Genomic DNA, 19,162 nt, shown 5'->3' on the forward strand with positions numbered 1-19,162 from the left:
TCACTTTCAAGGCCGAGAACCGTTCGTTAGTTTCCTTAAAAAAATGCATTTTCAAGCAAGTTTAACACAGTAAATATCATTAATTTTCTCAAATAAATTAAACTTATTCCACAATAACTCATACATGTTATTTCTAGTTATTACATACATGTTATCCATCCTTAACTCAATGAGTCTTACATACAGTTTGTCCACCAGTTCCGGATTATTAGCAATTCCGATTGATCTGTATTTAATTTTCCATAATGCCCCAATAAAAACAAAATGATAAGTGTCTAAGGTAAACATTAGGTAAAGGAATAAATTAACAAAGTTTTAGCAATAAATCTTTTGTAAATAGCTTTAATACAGGGTGGAAAAATGCAGCAAAAAGTTAACCGGAACTGATTGAATGAGTTATGTTATGAAATGTGCATATGGATATAGAAGGCTTTATTATTTTCCAATAAACGTTTTGTTGATTGAAAACAAATGCTATGGTAATATTTTGAAATACTAATTCTGTAAGTTGAATGATTTTTTATAATTTTCCGAAGGGTGAACTTTAATTGGCTATATTTGACAAAAAACTGCATATGCCGTGTTAGCCTTACCTGCTATCATACAAAATAAATGTTATCCTTTATTTTTACATCTTCTCACATTGACACTAAATCCCAAAATAAATTATTGTGGTCAAAAGAACAAATTGTTTTGCCAGTTGATTCTAAACTGGTTGAATGACTGTATGTCTTTACTTTTTAAAGTTATTAAAAGCAAAATTAAAAGCTTCTCAATCTCAATTTCATGTTTTTCTTTGTGAGTTTCCCCTTTGTCGTGTCTTTTCAAAGCGCTTTCCCCCATCCCCCGACATCAATGGTCTTCAAACAGACCCGACAATGTGCTTTTCGAATTTCATTTGTTTTCTGTACCTAGTAATATTCAGTTAACCACCCTGGTTTGAAACGACACTTCCCCAATTGCTGCGTTTGCACTCGCGGAAATTGATCACAATGGAGAACCTCTAACGTAGAACACATAATCTGTGACGTTGACACATAACGTTTCGTACTCAATAGTGTACGAAACTTATATTTCGTACTCAATTTTTTTGCGTGAAGGAATTTATAATAAATTTTCGTAATATTTGCCTTAAGAACGATTAAAGTTTATAATTAAAGCGATGATACGTGTAATTTTGAGCAGAAATAAACATGTTCAAGGCTTTTTTACATGAAATAAGCACTTTTCAAGCACTTTTTCAAGGCCAACCTTTGTTCAAGGGCTTTTCAAGACTATGACTCGTTTTCAAGCACTTTTCAAGCCTTGTGCGAACCCTGGGTACGTCATAAACTGCGTAATCAATTGAATGAAAATAAGAGTACGGAAAGCTGTTTCTGTATAAATGTTCGTGGAGGACCAAAATAGTATTATATGTGATATAAACGATAACACACGACAGAGCTGGGCCGGGCGTCTACAATCGGCCCTTGCCGAATAATGGCCCTCGGGCCGTTATGTCGGCAGCGGGCCGATTATAGACGCCCGGCCCAGCTCTGTCGTGTGTTATTGTCTAAGTATTAAAATAAGCAACAAACAAACATTTAAGCATTGTATAACTTACCTTGTTGAAAGAAACCAATATTACATTAGTAAATGGGGCATATTTATTTCCTGCAACTCGCGCTATCTAATCCATAACAACAGTATTTTTGACAACATGTTTACATTGTCCGCCATTTTGACAAATGAATGTAAGGTCGCGACCTCTGACGTCATTCACGCAGTTTATTATTTAGGCCGATACAATTGAGTAATTGGGTTGTAATGTTAATAAGTCATATAAAGAGTGTCAACTGTACAATAATTAAAATGTTTCAACACAATTCAACACAATTTAACATATTCACAAGCGTTTGTTGGACTTCAACTATTCTTCATTGCTATCGCAATGGCAGCACAGGAATTTGTCACCCCTTCTGACACACCTTACAGGTGTGCAGAATGTTAGGTGTGTCCAGTGCTTGCATGGGATGCCATTTTTTAAACCATCACACTGCACCCACTTAACAAATGCCAGAGAAATGCAGCAGGACAGTTCATTTGGTTGGAATCTGTGACAAACACAACATTTTTCATCAGAAGCCTCATCACTGTCACTGCTGTTACTGGAACAGTCCACTGCTCTGTCAACACAAGATGGGCCTGCTACTGGACTAGGTGCTGTTGTTGCAACAATTTGCTTACTTTTTTTTACTGCGAGCTTACCTTTTTGTGTTTCCTGAGATTTTTTCAAGGTAGGTTTTTGATTTTGTTCATGATTTTTTATGGCCTCCATTACCTCATTACTGGTAAGTTCTTTTCCAGACACCAGTCTGCTCACCGTTTTCCTTGGTTTCTTAGCTTTTTGATTTTTTACTGATCTTATTTTTTGTTCTACAGTTTCAAAAAAAGTGCTGGTGTGTTCATTTTCAGGTCCAATGTGTAGTCCTCCCTCTACAGTTAACTCAGAATCATCAGTGTCATCTGAATGATACACTTGGGCTGGAAACATACTTTCCCTGGGAATTGCATCCTTATTTAGGGGGAACAGTCCTGTTTTGCAAAAGCCAACTTGAAGGTTTTCTGCTGACAATGCTTTGTGATAAACGTGGCAGACGATATCACAAACATTATACTGAGTGATGGCAGCTGATGTCTCACGGATAATTTTGTGGCATCGCGAATGGTACATCCGCTGGAACGGGCCATAACAGGCTACATCTAGAGGTTGGAGCAGGTGGCTTGTGTGGGCTGGTAAAACATACAAAATTATACCATTCTCCTTTGCCCACTCTGCCAGAATTAATGATGCATGGGACCTATGACCATCTAAAAGCAACAGAATTTTGGATTCACAACTGCCAGGCATAAATTGTATAAAGTGTTTGGTCAGATACCTAATGAAAACCTGGGTGTTAGACCAACCACTTTCTGACATTGTTCCACTGGCTCCTGGTGATGCCCCTTTCCACAAGTCACTCTTCATCCGCTTGCCCGGGAAAACAAAGAATGGTGGAACTGCTGTACCACTTGCACTGCCAGCGCCAATGATTGTAACTGTTTTACCTTTGCCAGAGGTCACAGCTTGCGCAGGATAGTTAGAACTAGCTACTATGTATGGTGGCTTGTGATCAATTGATACACCCTTCTCATCAATATTGTAAAGCAAATGGGGCTTATCTTGGAGATCATGCTTCTGTAAACATTTCTGGTAATTTTCAAAGAAGTTAGACACCATCTTTTCACTCGCCATTTTGGCCCTCACATGATCAAGTGCTCTTGGTTTAACAACCCTCATTTCTGTCCATCTCTTTAGAAACACTTTCATCAACATCGTGGAGATGGGTGTGTCAACTGTCCTCTAACCCAACTGCACAGCAAACTGTGAAGCAACATCAATACACTCCTGCTGTGTATAACCATAACCTAAATCAGCCATGGCTCTGAAATGGTTAACAATGTGGGCCTCTTCAAACTCATCAAACAATGGGACCTTCCCCATTACAAATGTTTCTGGGTCAACTTTCCTCAAAACCCTGTTCCTGAGTGTGTGGATGCTCTGAGAACGGACATTCCATCATCTTTCACTGCTTTGAAAGCATTTATCAAAGAAGATGGTGAATAAAGTCGATATTTTTCCTTATAGGCTGTGGGTGTTTCTAAAATAAACAAAAAATGGTGTTACAGGTGTGAGTTTCAAAAACCCATATATTTTTAGATGCTTGGCCTTACTATAAAATTTCAGTCACGTGACTTTTATTCATGGACGTGAACACTTGCAGCCGACATGTAACAAGTCAAAAAAAGTTATTAATAAACAAAGAAAATATTGAATATCCATGGTAATATAAATGGGTATAACAAAAAATGTTAAATTTTGGTACATCTACGAAGACCTAGTGATAAATACCTGTTTAAATCTCATGTTTTCATTTTTGACAGCAAATACGATCGAGTACACTTTGTAGTAAATGTGACGTCACTAAAATCACCGACCCGTGACCTCTCGCGAGATTTCGAATCAGAACAAAAATGGGCGCGAATCAACATACATCGCGATTTTAGATACATCGAGGATATGTAAAACACAACCTTGAACTGTTTGACGTCATATGAAATAATCGAATAATTTTGTCGATGTCGAGTGAACTACATCAAAAATAAACATTTTCTAGGACATGATCAACTGCGGGCGCTCTCGAAAACGTGTATTATCCCTATAGTGTAAGCTATTTTGCAACGAAACCAATTTAAGTAAATGTTAGCGGAACAAGAATCCACCAACTAATTACAATTCGAATCGGTTACCGTAGAAAAAAAAACATATGCATGTGGTCTACCTTGTAAGCCTATTACTACTACTGCAACTATAAAAAAATCCTTACAGACAATTACTTCATCTAAATATATGTTTTTTTTATTTCCCTTTCTAACATATCTATTAGGGAAAATTAGGTTTTATGGACATAGTTTCACATCGTACAAAATTCACAATGAAATACAAACAATTGTTGGCAATCAGTATCGAATTTACTTAGGTGTGTATTAAATTAAACGTTAATCGCCTAAAACATTTACTTAAAGTTACTTAGTATTCTGAGTTTTCTTTAGACAGTAGACTGTTTATGTTATGGAATTTATAAGCAACATACAAACACATAAAATGCACCTGTTCGTCGTTGTCAAAAAGTTTTTACTGCATGTTTGCTTATAAAAGTTAATTGCCCTTGTGTAACAGTCTTAACCTTTTTAACGCCGACAATCTTTACCTTCAAACTATTTTATAAGTACGATTTTCTACGGAATACCGTCAGTGCCATCGTGGTTACACATTAAAATCCGGAGGGCGACAATGCGATAGTGCGATAGTACGATGGCGACAATGCGATAGTACGATGGCGACAATGCGATAGTACGATAGAAAAAAAGCAAAAGGGTCCGTGTATAAACAGTCTTTTCCTTTTTCGGTTTGAATTCGACACAACGAAACATGAGAATTAAGGCATATTAGTTTATATTCCGATTTTCTAATAACCGACACAAAAACAAAGTACGAAACAAAATTAACTTCTTTATATCGTTTTTCGTTATACTAATTATAAAACAAAATACGAAATGTATTTCCCTCTTCAAATTTCGTTTGAATCTTCATATGACGAAATTCAATGATTAAAACTTGGTCCCGTTTACCGTTCTTGGTTTCATATTACGGTTTACAAAAAACGAAAAACGAGTGGCCCTGTTCAAAGATCTATAAATAAAAAAAATATATGCGTAGATCTTTGTTTTGTGCTGCTGTCTTGGGGAGGTAACTCATTCGTGGCTATTGCGAGTACTTTTTTCCCTTACCTAAGAATAAATCGCTTACCGGTATTTCGATCAGCCATTTAAGATGCCATTTCTTACGTGCATTTTGGGGGGAGGGAAAGACATGCCGTAAGGAAAGAAGTCGTGGATATTTTCAGTTGTTTTTCCAAATAATGTTTTTTCCAAATTGAAATGATCATAATCGGACATCTAAATGTTTCCCAACGTACCGGTATTTCGTGTCGATCCAACCGAATTGATAGGGCTATAGTTAGTCTCTTATGACACTTCTTTTTCTTTGCCCCTATACTATGCAAATTCAGTACTATTAAATTTTACTAAAAAAAACTCGTTTTAGCCCTATAGTCAGGGAAAGGTTCTTACATTTTAAGAGCTATAATACCCCCTCGACAACGGAAATTTTCGGTATCTAAACAAAAGCGTACTTGTAATCCCCAAGACCGTAGCATCAGTTCGGAAAGAGCTACTTTCGTACAAAGTCATTCCTTATTTACTTTCATTTTTAAACCCATTTTTTCTATCGTATACAGAATTCTATTCTCATAAGCAAGATGTAGTTTTAAAAACTGAACTTTTAATATAAACGTTACAAATCTGTATAAAGTACGACCATGTTTACCGTAAATATAGATTTTAATTTAAAACGGCATGATATTTGCAAAAGTTAAAGTTATAACTCGCCGGGCTGCCCAAATTAGAAGTAAAATATAACATATGTTTATATATCTGAAAACTACGAAATGTAGGCTTTCTAATGATATATAATTTTTCAAAATCGGCCGAGAAATAAAAGAAAAATTAGAAAAAAGACGTGAGTGGGTACATCAAAATTTATAACCTCGGCGCTTCGATGTACGCTAACCAATAGCTACTGATTACGTAACAAAGTATCGAGAAGGTTAAACGCACGTGGGTAAAACATAAAATGTGTATTTCTCGTGTTTAACTCGCTATACATCCATTAATAACAACGGAAAAATACTTAAAGTTATTTATTTATTTTTTGAAAGAGGAATTAATAAGCAACACGATAACGTTTAAATCAATAAAATCGAATGATTAGTTTTTGCATAAATTTGAATTGACTACAGTAAGGGTCAAATACTCGTTTTTGTTTTTGATCTCGATTTGCATTGCGTATTTTTGTTCTTCGTTTTGAAGGTTGCCTTTGCAAATGCCTTTGTTCAGCCTTTTTACGCTGCTTTTCAGTTTGTTTTTGATAGGAATTGGGGCGGGTACGAGTACAATTCTTTTCAATTTTCAACGTAAGCAGTTCATCGAAATCACTGTAATCATCGTATTCGTCATCATTTTGGTTATTTTTGGTTTGAAGGCTATCAACCGATTTTGTTGAACATGATTGGTTAGTGCTTTCTGTTTTCGCAATTCCATTGTTCGCTTTTTGATATAGCTTTGCAAACTCATTTTGTAAGTACCGACCGAATGATTCATTGTCAAAAGGACAAGCACGGCTAAACCGTCGCTGACTAAGTTTCACTTCTTCTTCTGTGTTCAAGTTCCAGTCGAACACAGAAGGACAAACGGGGCACAGCTGTCGATGCCTTAGTCTCACATCTTCTTTATTCATGTTCCAAATGGAAATGTCCGCATGGCAAAACACGCATCGAACGCACTCAATAGTTTCGGAGATTACACAAGTGTCGTAGATGAACCCTTGGCTAGCCAGGTCTTCCTTTGACACGCCGTAACGACCATAGCCGCTTATATGCGGATTAATGCTCCGTTTTGATGGCTTGTTTTAAAAAGATTGAAGTCTCTGGTACAACGGCTCTAGGAGAAGTGCCCCCCCCCGGAGAACTGTCCCCCCCCCCCAAAGATTTTTCACTGGGCGGAGAACTGCCCCCTCACTGTTTTTTATAGGGCGGAGAACTGCCCACCTGCTGATTAATAAGGGGCGGAGAACTGCCCCCTGTCAGAATTGATGACCCGGAGAAGTGCCCCCTAATTAAAGAAATTTCGCGGCGATATATAAAGCGAGTATTATAATGACAATAACGCCAGTAACTTTCTTGCTATTATGTCTGGAAATTGAGTGAAATTTCAAAAGTAATATAAAGTTGTACAAGTAATAAAAGTTATAAAACGGCAAAAAAATACCTGCCTCGGCATGGACGTCGCCATCTTGATAATCACGTGATTTTCGTCTATGTGAACAAAGAAAAACAAATCACCATTTGCTAATAAAAAGTTTTCGCGGCTGAATTATTTGACATTTTCCCCGTAATTAAAACAAATAATTAGCATGCAATTTAATCCATCCTTATGCAAGCTGAAAACAATAATTTATTTGTTTGTTTTCGCCAATTACGGATTTTGACGGTTCAATATAATAAACCCGTATGCGGCTTTATTCAAAGCTAACAAGTTCTTAACAATTAAGGTCGGTCCGGTCTACCAATTAAAAGATCGCGGTGCTTATCGTTAACGGTAACAAGTTCTCTGCCTGCCTAATTAAGTGTATTAATGTTTTGCCATTTTAATTATTGTTTATAGGACCTTTCACACCTAACAACCCGTGAAAACACCTACCACAAGTGTAAAAGAGACATTAAATGTGACAACTGTACATTCAGATTATTAAAAAAGCACATACTTTCTATAATTTATACTTATCAATTACCGATCATAGTATATCCTACATCTATTTCGACATGTTTGCGAACGAACGTTCTTAGACTCAGTAAAGCATTCATCTGCTATTTATACAAAAAATTGTAATGTAAATTTTATGTCCATCCATGTAGCGATCAAATGCCTTATTGTCAGAAAAATAAAACGCCCGGCAAAATTAGCGGGGGGGATCTTTTCAAAAAACCCACCCCCCTTATTCAACCCTCTGAACATTTTCCGGGCCTATAATATAGCGCCGCATCCCATTCCTAAAATGGACACAAGAAAAAAGTGGCTGTGGTCGTTTCAACTCCTGTCAATATACGCTCCGTGTACAAACTTACCTTGTTACACATCAAATAAATTCTCTTGATAAATCTAATTGTGTTATTCAATTGTTCACACCAATTTTGACACTTTTTGTTTCAACATATTTAATCTGGTGTTTAATTGCACCTTTGTTCATCACAAACAAATTATTTTGTTATGATCGGATACTGCCCAGACAATTACAAAGAAAACATGGTGTCATAAACCCAGGGACCTATACTTGGGTCCCTGCATAGACCACATGTGGCAGACTTTATGATACCTACCGGTACATGTCATCTACTGGCATATTGAGCAATCTAAGACAAATTTTAAAGCCAATGTACGTAACAGTTGCTTTAATAAATAATTTAACATATTACAAAAAAAAGATATTTGTCCGAAATGGATTAACAGGAACTAGTGTATATATGTTATCCAGTGTAATCAAAATACTACAGTGCTTAATAACTTTAAATTTAAAATACTGTGCAATTTTACTGCTACAGAATTAATGTATTTAACGGGTACCGATAAATGTAAACTCGGCAATTTAGTGTAGAGATTATACTTTCTTGTAGTGCACGAAAGGGTGTGACCCCTTATGTACCAGTCCCTTTATGTACCACTTTGAGACTTTATGTACCATCTATATATTATGAAGGTGTTGTCCATTCATTCATAGCAGTGTGAATGGGCATTAATAAGTGTTGATCGAGTCAAATTTGAGTTATTCAAATATTGTCTACTATAACATTGCAATTCATTGTACTGAACCATTTATTTCTTGCTATCAGAAAAGTTTTGACAATTTGAAAAAAAAAGTTCAATAAAACTGATTAACTTAGTAACTCAGTTCTTACTAAGTAAAATATTGCTGAATTATATGTTATATCTATTTTGTTATTGCAATTCATAATGTTATGTTAAGAACCAAAAAAAAGTTAAATAAAACTCAGTTACTTAGTAACTCAGTTCTTACTAAGTAAAACATTGCATGTACACAATTGAAATCTCAATTAGAATTATAATTGAAATGTTGTTCACATTCATAAATGGTTTTATTTCCAATAGCAAATATAAAATGATAAAGCTAAAATGAAATGAACCTTATGCAACGGTTACAGTATCTCTAATGAAGACTAATGACACTGTCTGGTGCTCAACAGCTCTAAATTCCTCACCTATGCCAGGTGTGAAATGTCATGTTTTTTAAGTAAACATCCCAAACCAAATGGGTCCTTCTTCACAAGTGACACATTCCTCAAATAATTAGACCAATTAACAACAACATTTATACTTTTATTCTTTTATTTAATTTTACATAACAATAACTTAGTCCAGCACATAATCTCATAATACATTTTCTAAATCAAATCATATTTTTTTATTGTTATTCTGTTATATTGTAATTTTAATACATATATAAATACTTAATACATAAAAGTAGCACATGAAAAGCCAAACACATTTATCATTCACAAAATTGATAATGGAATACTTTTATTTGATTATTGGCAAACAGTACTGGTCGCAAGACCAGGGAAGGTCAATCTCCTGCCTCGCCATCCGGCGAAACTGTTTGAGGGTAATACCTGAAAAGGAAAATAAAAATGAATCATTTAATGATCAAATATTGAATTAAATTACTCTTATAATCATAGAATAATCAGTAAGCACTGTGACAAAATGAAAAAAAAAATGTTATACCGGTAATGACTTTGTAATAATTAATATAAAGTATGTTTTTCCTTTTTTTGGGGCTACAAAATTATTTTATTTCATACAGGATTATATAAAAATTTAACTTAACTTACCAGTGTTGCATCTCCTGTGCTGCCATCACTCACAAATATCACATGAAATAGCATCATCATCGTCAATGACATTGATACCACAATCAATGCAAGAAAAGATAATGTCTGTCATGATCTTGGTATGGTTTTACATATTGAATATCACCAGCATATATACACACTTTAACAATTGAGCAACAACACTTACCTTAATTACTTGATAACCTGTGAAAACTTTCGCTTTATCCTCCCTTTGATTTTTTATCACCACCAGTTAATTTTTTTGTAAACATGATTAAAAAAGGATTTATTTTTTATTTTTCACAGTTTGAAAATTAAGGTCATTCTCTAAACATGATTAAAAAAGGAAATAATTTTATTTTTTTTACAGTTTGAAAATGAAGGTCATTCTCTCTTCTCTTTAATATATCACATACTATATGCACGAAATACCATCATGAAAACAAGCAATCACAATGGGTAATAATACTTGCGTAAAATAAATTAAATAAATAGATATATTAATCTTAAATGCTCGATTGTTACATGTATCACTCCTTATCACTAGTTAAGAGATTTCAATATACATGCAAAGACAGTTCAGTTTGCACAATATGCAGGTTTTATTTCCCTTTGTACATTAATATTTATTAAAATGGTCATTTTATGGAAAACGAAACGAAAATTCATGCAATGTAAAAGAAAATTACCACAACATTGAACAATTGTAATGTATTCCACTTTTTTATGGCTTCGTTTTTTGCACCTCAATCTTACACTTTCAATCGCTGATGAACAATAACAATATCCGCACCATTTATAATAATAACCAAATGAATAAAAGTTTTATTAGTTTTGAAATATCATTGTTTAAAGTCTTACTATCAGAAAGAACAAGGCTAATTTATTGTTTTGTAGGGTGGTCAGTATTTAGTCTTCCGACCACGTTTACTCTGATGCTAATAACTAATTTGTATTTTTATAAAGAGGAAATTATATTTATGAATATACATTTATTGGTACTAATTATGATATATATATATATATGCACTATTGTTTAAGAGTTTTAATGTTATTTCGGAGTTTTATCAGTTTATTTGACTAAACAAAAGCCATTTATGCATGGTTTATGGCAAGCGAAATGCACATTAATTCCTTAAACCACGGTTTAACAGTTAACTATATAGTTAAGAGACTTTGAACCCCGGTTCAAAGTGCCGTTTGCACATTAATTCCTTAAACCGGGGTCAAGACTTTGAACCGCGGTTCAAGTGTGTTTAAAAATAGATATAAATTTGTTATCTGAGACAACCAATCAGCGGAGCTGAAACAACAATTAGAAGGTAAATGCCGCGACTTCATTGGTCATCTCTTAACTAAAGGGTTAAGAGACTTTGAACTGCGGTTCAAAGTCTTAAACTGCGGTTAAGAGGCGCGGAATGCACATTAATTATTTAACAGTTAATTATATAGTTAAGAAACTTTGAACCCGAGTTCAAAGTGCCGTTTGCATATTAACTCCTCTCTTATCTATAGGGTTAAGAGACATTGAACTGCGGTTCAAAGTCTTAAACTGCGAATTAAAGTCTTAAACTGCGGTTCAAAGTCTTAAACTGGGGTTAAGACGCGCGGAATGCACATTAATTATTTAACAGTTAACTATAGGGTTAAGAGACTTTGAACCCAAGTTCAAAGTGCCATTTGCACATTTATTCGTTAAACCAGAGTTCAAGAGTTTGAACCGCGGTTCAAAGTGTCTAAAGATAGTACAAATCTCTTATCTACATAATGCAGAGACAACCAATCAGCGGAGCATAAACCACAATTATAAGGCAAATGTCAAGATTTCATTGGTCGTTTCTTAACTATTTAGTTAAAAACTTTGAACCGTGGTCCAAAGTCTTGAACCCGGGTTTACGGAATTAATGTGCAAACGGCACTTTGAACCCGGGTTCAAAGTCTGTTAACTATATAGTTAACTGTTAAAACATGGTTTAAGGAATTAATGTGCATTTCTCTTGCCATATGGTTTACGACTTACGTTACTGTAACCAGTGTTTTTTGCCAACCAGTCAGTGCGCATGCGCGGAAAATCCTGAATGTAAACAATAACATTCAACTGGTCTATAAGGAACATTGTTTTTTTATGTGTTAACTTTATTTTTCGAAATATTTAACGAAATATTCGTTTATTTTGATTGTTTATGGGCTTTTCAGAAGAGTCTTTTTTAAAAACAAAACATTCCATAAAAGCGAAAAAGATTGCCTGTCCCTGAGGAGCCTATGCGAAATGCACACACTAATCTGGGACGATACTTAATGTATATGTGTTAAGCCTGGGTTTACAAGAGTGCAGCTCATATAATTATAATGTTTATTGCGTAGAATGTTAGCGAAAGAAGTAACAAAGTAATAAATTAAACAAAAATGTGGGTCATAAAAGCAGCGTGCATCTGTATAATCTCCTTTATGTTGTTTAAACTATCTTTTCTAAAACAAGGTGTGTAACATAAAAACAAATCATACATTCAATTTCTTTACAGCATGGTATGAAATTATTTTGCTTCCTTAAGGATGAAGATCTCTAAATACCACTACTGAAAAATCATGCAGGCTTGCATCATCAGTCTAAGCACAATATTTGAATAATAAAAATAAAAGTCTACAAATCGACAAGAACTTGAGCAAATAGTAATCAAATAAAAAATGCAATGGTTTATGAAACATTATTTTATTGAATTGAACAAATACACTACCTAGCTGACATCAATAAGCATTTGTAAAATGTAAATCTTATAATCTTGAAGATATTTGTTAAATCTACAGTTGTAACAAATTTCAACAAGATGCATATACATGTAGCTTAACGCTCACTTTAAAACCACTGAAATCTGTAGTATGTACATGATTTTTATAAAATGTTCGGCATCAAGTTAGTTTTTGAATTATGCTGATAGTTTCATTTGTTTTACAGTTATTTTCTCTCTTAAATCTCTCTTAGCTGAAATACCGCATCTGTATCACTTTGTAATTTTCAAATTGAAAACACCCATGTTTGGTCAATGTATTTGTAGAGATTACACGTTTTTTAATTAGACGACAGGAAACAACACATTGTTTTTTATTTTGATATACATAAAGGATCTGGCACAAGTTGTCATATCATACCATATTTTATTAAACAAGTTCAGGAATTTTGTTAGTAAGCGAGCCTTTGGCGAGCTTACTAACGAATTTCCTGGAAGAGTTTAATAAAATATGGTATGAAATGACAACAAGTGTCAGATCTTTTTTATCACATGCTTTTAAATGAGCAAATTAAATAAATATTTACGCAAACATAATGATAAATCTGAAATGTTGTTTACATTTCGTGACGTCATTTGACATTGCAACGTCATTTCAGCAAATTAACAAAATGCGATTGGTCAATCAAACAAAAACTAAGCCAGCTAGAGCTTTGTCACAGACAAGACAAATACCCCCACATGCCGCATTGACACATAATATTTTGCATGTCGTCTTCACAAAAAACAGCGAACACCATGCTCAATTTTTAAAACGCACTAACTGACCCCTTGACCTAGTTTTTGACCCAGAAAGGCCCATGTTCTAACTTAAACATCTGACCAAGTTGGTGAAGATCGGATGTAAACTACTTGAATTAGAGAGTGGACACCATGCTGAATGTTAAAAAACGCACTAAGTGACCCCGTGACCTAGTTTTAGGCCCGGAATGGCCCATGTTCAAACTTGTCCTAGAGATCATTTAGATAAAACTTGTGACCAAGTTTGGTGAGGATTGGATGAAAACTACTTGAATTAGAGAGCGGACAACATTGTGATGTTTAAAACGCACTAAGATACGCCTTGAACTAGTTTTTGACCCAGCATGACCCATATTCAAACTTGACCTAGACATCATCTAGATACAACTTCTGACCAAGTTTGGTGAAGATTGGATGAAAACTACTTGAATTAGAGAGCGGACAACATTGTGATGTTTAAAACGCACTAAGTGACCCAGTGACCTTGTTTTTGACCCGGCATGACCCATATTTAAACTTGCCCTAGACATTATCAAGATACAACTTCTGACCAATTTTGGTGAAGATTGGATAAAAACAAATTTTTTAAATAAAATTCATTTTAATTATTAAATACTTACCTGTTATCGTATGCTTATACTTTCCAAGGGGAAATAACTCATCCGGAATTTCAACTGGGAATCCGCCACCTCAATACCGTAATACAGGCCAGGTTAAACATAGTGCAATGCATTCTAGCCAAAAATCGGTAACCAACCCTCAATATTCTTTCAATATATATACAAAAATATTAATCGAATAGCGGGGTGGGAGGTGGGACTTACCGATAACAGGTAAGTATTTAATAATTAAAATGAATTTTATTTAAAAAATTTGTTTTAATGTCATAAATACTGACCTGTTATCGTATGCTGATTTTGCAGCTGCGGTGGGAAGGTTCGTATATATTTTCCCAACACAGTAGAACCCATAAACAGGGTTATCAGCTAATGATATCAAGTAATCTTCGTTAAAACGGTATTAATTATGACTTCTCGGACAGAGTAATATGTCTATGTCGTAAAGAAGACACTACCGTTAGTGAAACCACAACAAGCCCAAACGTATACAAATTGGATTGTTGGCACTTCAGAAAACGAAGATAAAAAGATGACAAGGTGGTCGGATTCCTCCAGTAAACAGCTTAGAGCACGTCAAAAAGTGGGGTGTGATTAATATATGCCCACAAAACAGACAGAGCTCTTAATTCATGCGGTCAGATCCTAAAAAGGAATGAATCCTTAGATAGGATAAGATTAACTTTCCTTAGTCGAGGTCTAACCCCGAGAAATAGAAGCCGCAGACACATCTCCCCCCCTTTTTTTGGGGAAATGAAGAGTGTCTTTGAGAACCTCGAATGGACTTCTGACTAACACTGCTGAGATAGAACTTCAAAGCCCTGATTGCCCAAAGAAGTTTATCCTCATCTTCATGACTACCAGTTTAAGAAAACTTGGAAACTTGAAGGTAGAAGCCATATAGAGGACTTGATATTAAGCAAAGAATCCTGGCTGACACAACAAAGTGAAAACGACAATAGATCCAACTGGAATTGGTCGTATTCAACAGAAAAAGCATGAATTTCACTTCTCCGTATGGTAAAAGCCATAATAAGAAGGAAAACCGTCTTAAAATTATATTGGAACTGTTAATAAGCCTGATGAAAAAGGTTCATAGGGAGCTCATTAAGCATCCCAACATGTTACACAAGTCAAAACCGCTTAAGAAGGTAAAGGAACGAAAAACATAGTGTTGACGTTCCATAGTTTGGATCAGTTCCAAAATAGGTAAGACAGCACAGAGTTGCGATGACTTACACAAAACAAGGTATACGAAAGCATAATCTCTATCCTTTGATGAAGAAAAGAACAAATTTCTTATCATCAAGAAAAAGATGAGAAAAACCTCTATGTATCTAGCAGAGTGATTAAGGTAATAACTATGCTCTCAATTACCCAGTAAAAAATGAATTTCCATAGAACCTTTATACAGTTCTGATGGAATTATCCTTGCACAAGTAACAAGGATTGAAACTCTAACAGAAAAACGTTCTTCTGTAGAGATAACTAAAAGTTATTAATGGCCAGACATGAAGTGGCACATGTTTGGATCAGTAAAAATATGTCTCAGTGAGATATGATATTTGACCTGTGAAGAAGTTTCCTGAAAATAATTGTACAGGAGACTTAAAAGGTCGTAGAACCATAATCCCATGGTTCATTAAGTATATTTCATGAAATTATGGCAAAAACTCAGTTATTGCAAAAACTCACCAAGAAGGCAAGATATTCCAGTTTATGTCAATGGACGAATGTATAACAATCGCACACCCTGCTGGATCGATTTCTGTGAACTGCATTGTTGACGTTGTTCAGCATACCGGTATACACTGCGATATACGATCGCATAACGCTAATAACTAGCGTTTGATGATAAACAACATTCTTTGATATACTATGTACATCATGCAACTCGTCTGCAACTTCACTGCCGCGCATGCGCAATTACATTATTGAACCCAACGGAAAAATAATTCGAAAGAAAGTACTGCAGGACAAAAGGTCCAACAGGGCGTTGAGACGAACTGGTATGAGAAAGATGATAGAGAAAATTTGTTGTTCTTGCAAAGAACGAATAAGTTCCTGATTTCCAGTTACAAGGAGTGATAATATGATCACCTCCGTGTCTGTAAGTAAACCACGACCGATGTGTGATAGTTGAAACCATCACAAAGGAATCGTGAAAATGTGTTGTTAATGAAAAACAGCTAAAAAGAATTTTCGCTTTTCAAGATGTAGATGTGCAGGTGATATTCGTTAGGATACCACATAATTGAGAAAATCAAGATACGTTGTTCTATGTGATCGTCCATAACCTTATCTGCTCACATCTGTATAAGATGTAAGGAAGGTTGTGGTAGAATAAACTATATTCTTGCCAAGATAATCTTCTAGTCTAGACACCACTGAATAGTGGTAAATAATGACAAAAAGATGGAAATCTGTGTCATTAAATAATCCCGAGATTAATACAATTATCTTAAAAATAAAGCTGAAACGGACGTAAGAAAAGACGTCTCAGCAGAAGGACCGGTGACCGGACCGGTAAATACCGACCGGTGACCGGAACCATTTGTCAAGGATGGGTGGGCAAAGAAACCACGGCAAGCCGAACTTTCCCACTCCAAACACACTTGAAAATTGGTAGAATAGGACAGTGTTTAACACTTATAAGTTTATGACCTATCTACAGAATATAGCCTCTTCTTGAACCTATAACAGGCGCCTTTAAAATCCTGGATAATACAGGTCGCGAAGTCATCGATTTGCGAAGTACGGAAATATGATTGATAGTGGTACCTCCGGAATCGGAGGTGTGATGGCAGAAAAAGGTGAAAACCCTAGGGGTAACCTTAAGCGGGTCCACGCTTGCCGGTAGAATGCATGGAAGTCTTAAATTCTGACTTGATTAATCCATTTACTTCAAGACTTCTAACCTGGACGAATTCCGAAAGGAATACGACCAGTTATAGGAAGACGGCCTGTTATGGCCAGAAGTGTAATAGAAGAATATCTTTAAGATGAGGTCCCTCCAGATCCTAGGATCTAAGATCTGAGTTCCATAGGTCCTAAGCCATCTACAAGACTGTAGCCGCTATGCGGTCAATCTGATAGGCAATCCTATGTATCAGAACTCTTGTTGATTCCAGTAGCTTGAAAATATGCACTGCCGTAGGAGCAATAGAAAAGCAGAAGTCGATACAAATGTCGTCTTGCTAATCCTGCTAGCGTCATTAATGTGTCCCAACTGTTCCGTGACACTGACTGCAAAGTCTGTAGCCGACAGGTAAAGGCGGTTAAGACAATTCATCCTTCGGGTCTCGAACATAAATTAATAGAGGTCAAATAGTAATGTTCGACCTCAATGCTAGTCTCCGAGCCCACTTCAGCCGATCTATCTGCAAGACCAGTAGTCTGCATGTAGCCGGTTGAGATAGAAGTACAAATAACAGATATAGCATTATTTGGTAACCGTCGCCAGTAGAACATCAGTATTGAAAAACACAAAAAGTTATGTAGATTGTTGAATCCATAAAATATAGTATTCAATACAATCATAGCCAGGGGTATACAACTATGTAATGTAGACGATACCCGTGATACTAAAAATTGACCGATGAAAACACAGTGGAATACCGGTAATTGGTAAGTGGTGACCGAACCGGACCGGTCAATGACCGGTAACTGTAGCCCGGTGAACGGACCAGTCATAATATGACCGGTGACGTTACCAGTTAAAGACCGAAAAATGATGGAATCCATATGGTCTGCTATCAATGTCAAGCACTGCTCGGAAAAGAAGATCATGCCAAAAAAAAAATCCAATCCGATGGCGATGAGACATCACTTATTCTGACCGGTGATCAGTGATCGGTGATATGACCGATGAATGGTGACCGATGTCCGGTGATCGAGACCGGTATAATATAACTGCGTCAGAATGGAAATATCTGGTGCAGAAGAATGACCATCCACGAAGTCATCTGATAATGTTAACCGGAAAACAACGGTAGATTATCAGTATTAATAGGCATAAGTGTCCTTGTAGTCGTAGTGGAGAAAAGAACAGCTTATCCCGAAGCCTGAATGTTAAACGAACTAGTGTTCGTATACAACTACGGCTCGGTGACTGCAACATGTGTGGATGCCATAAGAAGAACCATCACACGTGGAATGGAGACATGATATTCCTAAAGGAATAAAATGGAGAACGTCGATATGACCAGTAGGTTCATTAACGCCTACGTGAGAAGTGGCGACATCCATATAACTTCGATGCCGAAATATTGTTCGGCTACGCTGGAAATATTGTCTTCTACAATATTGTCTCCGTGAGCATTGACATGATCGCTTACGAGCGTATCAACGCCGAGAACTGCTCAATGAAGGAGAGGTATGTTCGATAAATATCCAGTGGTGCTCAATGCAGTCCGCTGATGTCTACGTGAAGGTTGACGACGTACTCGTTTCCTGCGATGTCGAGATCTGGATCGGCCGAGATGTGGATCGGCTGCGATGAGACCGAGATCTTCTAGAATAACGTCTCCGTGAGTGACGACGTGATCGCTTACGAGAGCCGCGACGATGAGAACTGCTCGACGAAGAAGAGCGTGTCCGATGTCTAATCCTTGATGAAGACGATGTATTCAACGAAGAATAGGAGAATAATTCAATGAAGAAGACCGAGTTCTTCTTCTTGACCGGTGACTGGTGTTATCGGTGGCAGGCCTAACTGATGACTGTTGACCGGTGACCGGAGCGGTGATCAATGACCGGACCGGTGACATGACCGGACCGGTGACATGACCGGACCGGTGACATGACCGGTGACCGGACCGGACCGGTGACATGACCGGACCGGTGACATGACCGGTGACCGGACCGGACCGGTGACATGACCGGACCGGTGACATGACCGGTGACCGGACCG

The sequence above is a fragment of the Dreissena polymorpha genome, chromosome 8 (assembly GCF_020536995.1).
Source record: "Dreissena polymorpha isolate Duluth1 chromosome 8, UMN_Dpol_1.0, whole genome shotgun sequence".
NCBI lineage: Eukaryota > Metazoa > Mollusca > Bivalvia > Myida > Dreissenidae > Dreissena > Dreissena polymorpha.